Raw genomic sequence first — 5,156 nt, forward strand, 5'->3', positions numbered from 1 at the left:
AAAGAAAAGGTCTGTGTTTTCACTGACGAACTTAACTGCATTTTGTAAATACAAACAAATTTAAAATTTGATGCCTGCAAAACAAAAAAAAGCTGGGACAGAGGCCTGTTTAGCAGATTAAGGGTTTCAAACCTAAATTAAATAAAACAATTTTTGAGGAAAGACGAGAACCTGTCAGGTATGCTCACTGCTACCTGCCTCTCTTGTTCTCCTCTCCCTCTTTGTCTTTCCCTCCTTCTCTCTTCAGGTCCAGATTCACGGGTATGTGTTGTAGCTGTGGCCGATTGATTATGATGAGCTGCACTACTTAAGATCCACTCAGACGCCAGATCAATACCAGTTCATTTGTGATTCCTCCACCCATGACGTTTGGCTCCACTAGTTTGCAACTAGTTTCGCTCTACACAGAACTCGTGGTCTCAAGTAAGACTTTTTCTATTTCCCTACTCCTTATCTCCTGTGCATCTCGCTGTGGAGCACTACCTGGCTACATCTTCCATCACTTGCACCAGCCTCTACACTCAACTTTATTGCCTCCAGCAAACTGGTACGGGGACACGATATGTCATTCCTCCCACCAACATCTGACCCACACCAGTTTGCATACAGGGCAAATAGATCCACAGAGGACACTGTAGCCACAGCCCTCCATGCTGTGCTGTCCCACTTGGAACATCAGGAGAACTATGCACGGCTGCTCTTTGTGGATTATAGTTCTGCATTCAACACCATCCTCCCCCACAAACTGGTGGACAAGCTGGTGGACCTGGGAATTCCACATTCCACCTGCACATGGATCAAGAGCTTCCTGTCTGGACGCAGCCAGAGTTGGCCCACACATGTCTACGGCTCTCAGCCTGAGCACTGGTTCTCCAAAAGGCTGCATGCTGAGCCCCCTGCTCTACATGCTGTACACCCACAACTGCACCCCCACCCACCACGGAAACACCATTGTAAGATTTGCTGATGACACCACAGTGGTGGGGCTTATTTCTGGGGGGGATGAGACTGCCTACAGGGATGAGGTGGAGAGGCTGATAGTGTGGTGCAGAGAGAACAATCTGCTCCTTAATACCTCAGAGATGAAGATCATTGTTCACTTCAGGAGGAAGAAAACCGACATCTTGCCACTGTATATCAGCGGGGACCATGTGGAGAGGGTGCCGGCCTTCTGCTTTCTGGGAGTCCATATTGAGGAGGATCTGACCTGGGGCGTGAATACCTGGACTGCTTAAAAAGGCCCGGCAGAGACTGTACTTCCTACAGGTGCTCAGGAAGAACAACATCTCCCAGAGACTGCTGGTGTCCTTCTATTGGTGCTTCATTGAGAGCATCCTTACATATTCTATATGTGTATGGTACAGCAGCAGCACAGTGGCTCAGAGGAAAGGGCTCCAGAGGGTCATTAATATGGCCCAGGAGATCGCAGGCTGCCCTATCCTCCTAAAATATAATATGCCTGTGTGTGTGAGGGTGTGTGGGAGGGGGGTGTTGTTTATTTTGTTTTTTTAGCCATTATTTATGTTTTTATATGGCTATATTTCTTATGTTATGGGGTTTTTTGTTGTTTTTTTTATTGCTGTACCGACTAGAGGTCCCTCTAAAATTTCATTGTGTGTGTTACAATGACAGTTAAGGATTATCTCAATCCCTAATCCTTAGGTCTGACACCTGGAGGACAAAAGGCCAAGGGCAAGAGCTGTAGAACTTGGTTTGCAGGGAGACTGGACAAAGTGAGACCTGCCAAAACGGAAGGTCACCTGGCTACAGCTCTGGAGACTGGAGCCATTCTGCATCTCCTTCTTGCTCTGATCAGTGCTTGACACTCTTCCAATACCAACAAACCTGCACTGATGGGGAATGAGGGAGGACTCAATCTGTAAGTTATGTTGAGGATGAGGAACAGTAGCGCCATGACAAGGTCCTAATCGACTGACATCTTGGAGCAGGAGGGATGAAGGAAATGGTACACACAAGCAAGACCAGCCCTAGCCATCCAGTTCATCAGAGGGGGACCAGTCACCACCCTCAACAAAGACAAGAACCAGCCTCCTGCAGATCACAGTCATGGGAGATGCGAGTTGACCTAGGAAGAAAACTAAATTTTCCCCATGCTGTCCAAACTCCCCTCGGGTACAACATGAAGAGGCACAGAAGTTAATCATGATAGAACTGACGATTTCACTTGAAGATGCAGGCATGAAGAAGACACTAAGGCTATGGGAAAAGCAAGGAGAGAGAGGAAGACAGCTGCTTGCAGGCTGGGAAAAGTAGTGGAAACAGCCTCTTACTGGCTCTGAAATAAGTGAGAGTTGTTGAGCTAGAAGTCAGGAGAAGATGGGCAGTGACTGGCCATCACTGCCAACTAGCCATCTGGAGGATGTTGTGGCTTAGGGCTGAAATGTCTGATGAAGGATGGATGCCACCTGATGACATCTTCTCCTGGCTGAAGCTAACATCATACATAGATAACTGAAAATGATAGCATTGGACAAGTTGGACAAGGTGGAAAAAGGAATATCTCCAGAAAAGACAAATATTGCAGAAGGATGAGAGAAACACAAAGGCTAATGACATTGTTATCCTTCAAGAGGATGGTTCTCCACAAAGTCAGTGGAGATTGGCAAGAGTAATGGAGGTGTAATTGAGGCTTGAATCAGAATAAATGTCGTTGCTCATTCGTGCAGTATGAAATTAACCCTATAAGACTGAAATGAAGGATGCATTGAGAGATGAAATTACAAAAATGTGATTTGGTGCCATAAATATTTGTGTCATTTATGTGTTTTCTTTAGACCTTATTTCTGTGATCTGCATATTCTGTGATTTACTTGTATTGGCACTAAATGGATAGAATCAGAACCAGAATCTGCTTTACTGGCCAGATGTGTTGGACACACGAGGAATTTTGACTCTGGTACATTGGCTGTCAATGTGCAAACAGTAAACCAGCATAAGGCTGTCTAATTTAACAAAAGTAAGCAGTATTTACAAGCAACAGAAAGCACAAACAATGCAGAATAAGCAGTATAAACAGACAGTAACAATGCAGACAACAAAGGAATGTTCATTGAAATATGATAAATAGGGATAAAACAGAGTACTTAAGAACTAGAAACCTGTACGAGTCTGTATAATCTGTACAATGTATATACACAGCTATTGCACTGAGGGTTATTGTCCAATCATATGGTCATTGGATAAGTGTTCATCAGAGTGACAGAAGAAACTGTGCCTGTGCCTGGTTGTCTTGGTGCACAGTGACCTGTAATGCTGTCCAGAGGGCAGGAGTTCAAACAAATTTTGTCCGGGGTGTGAGGGGTCAGCAGTGATCCTCTCTGCCCTCCTTTTGTCCCGTGCAGTGTACAGGTCCTCCATTGAGGGCAGGCTCACACCAGTGACCTTTTCTGCAGTCCCGATTGTCCACTGAAGTCTGTACTTGTCCTGTTTGGTTGCTGAGCCAAACCAGACAGTGATGGAGGTGCAGAGAACAGACTCGATGATTCCTCTGTAGAACTGTATCAGCAGCTCCTGGGGCAGGTCGAACTTCCTGAGCTGGTGCAGGAAGTACATCCTGTGCTGTGCCTTCTTGACGATGGTCCTGATGTTGGATGACGTCCAACAGGACCAGGTGAGCGGCAGTCCTCGTTAGTATAGTGGCCAGTATCTCCGCCTGTCACGCGGAAGACCGGGGTTCGATTCCCCGACGAGGAGTCCTGTTGGGCAAGCTCAATGTATGCTGCATTGCATGTGCTGTTTTCCCCTTCTGGTTGAGAGAAGCTCTGTTTTAGAATTTAGGTCCGGAACAACAAAATGTTTTCAGATCATCTATAAAGTTTTGCCAGGGGCCCTTTAGCAGCGATAATGGCGAGTGTGATTGTGGACAAATTTTGCTTAGGTTTTTGGATAAACCATAGCAGAGAGGCTGTTCTCCTGAAGATGCCAAATGATTTGTTCTTGTGTTTAGACTCTGTTTTAAGACAGATGATCACTCCATGCGCTTGGTAACAAACAAAGTATAACAACTGCAGGGAATATCTGTCACTTTGTATTAGTTGTTGCTGTGTTCAATTGCAGCGCCCATTAGCCAGACTATGTAATTGAGAATTTTTTTGTCAAAGTGTGAAAAAACAGAACTTTTTTTTTTTAACTTCTGAAGCGCCCGGTTAGCTCAGTCGGTAGAGCATGAGACTCTTAATCTCAGGGTCGTGGGTTCGACCCCCACATTGGGCGCAACGCTTTGCAGATGGAGTGTTATTGCTGTGTGTCAGAAAGTACATTGCACACTAGAGATGTGTACTTCTGATGTTAGTTAACTACATTAATGCACACCACCCACAACAAGATGGAACAGGAATAATATGAATTGGAGAGGCAGGGAGGTGAGCAGGTCTGTCTCTCCAGTGCTAAGGTTGTTACAACCTGCTAGTCAGTCCATTCATCTGTTCTGTGGGGTCATTAGCTGCACAATGTATTGCAGGTAGGCTTGTTCTTCTACTGCTATTGTTAAGGTGTAGAATGTGCTTTTCGCAGCAGCAACACCCACCATTTAGGAGAAGACTGCAACAAGCCAAGAGCACCTCTTGACGTTGACACAAGAACTAAGCTTGTGCTGTCTGAGCCCTGTGCCAACTGTGTTTCATAGCAGACCACTAGATCTGTACAGTGCTACTCAATGTTTTTGGGTGAATTGTGTCCATGTTTTCAACTAATGTGATATGTTCTTTGAAAGAAAACATTGTATCAAGATGGTGGGAAACATTTATGTCTCTCTTGTGGAAAAAAATGATAACAAATGTAAACAGTATTTTTCAGTTTATCTTAGTTTACAAGTTCATGTTCAATGCTAAAGTTGGTACGACCATGCAGCGTGTCCACTGCCTGGAATCTTTGCTGCACTTTCGTAGCCCGGTTAGCGCAGTTGGTAGAGCATGAGACTTTTAATCTCAGGGTCGTGGGTTCAAGTCCCACATTGGGCGTGAAACCTTACCGGAGGGGTGTTCGGGGACAGAGTGATAGGTGTAAATAATCCTTTATTGTAACACATACAGTGAAGTTTTAGAGTGACCTCCAGTCGATACAGCAATAGAAAAAACAACAGCTAAAAAAAATGAAATAAACAGCCCCCTCTCACACACCCTCACGCACACAGGCAT

The 5,156-nt window shown here is 45.1% G+C and overlaps 3 non-coding genes across 3 annotated transcripts; all 3 read left to right on the forward strand.

Moving 5' to 3' along the window:
- Positions 1-3,642: 3,642 nt before the first annotated feature.
- On the forward strand, positions 3,643-3,714 carry trnad-guc (transfer RNA aspartic acid (anticodon GUC)). Its single transcript has one exon. It is a non-coding gene; the product is annotated as a tRNA-Asp (tRNA).
- A 446-nt stretch (positions 3,715-4,160) lies between these two features.
- Positions 4,161-4,233, forward strand: trnak-cuu (transfer RNA lysine (anticodon CUU)). The gene has a single exon. It is a non-coding gene; the product is annotated as a tRNA-Lys (tRNA).
- Positions 4,234-4,906: 673 nt separating this feature from the next.
- trnak-uuu (transfer RNA lysine (anticodon UUU)) lies at positions 4,907-4,979 on the forward strand. The gene has a single exon. It is a non-coding gene; the product is annotated as a tRNA-Lys (tRNA).
- The last annotated feature ends 177 nt before the right edge of the window (positions 4,980-5,156 follow it).

Source organism: Monopterus albus, unplaced genomic scaffold, assembly GCF_001952655.1.
Source record: "Monopterus albus unplaced genomic scaffold, M_albus_1.0 scaffold169.1, whole genome shotgun sequence".
NCBI classification, from domain to species: Eukaryota; Metazoa; Chordata; class Actinopteri; order Synbranchiformes; family Synbranchidae; genus Monopterus; species Monopterus albus.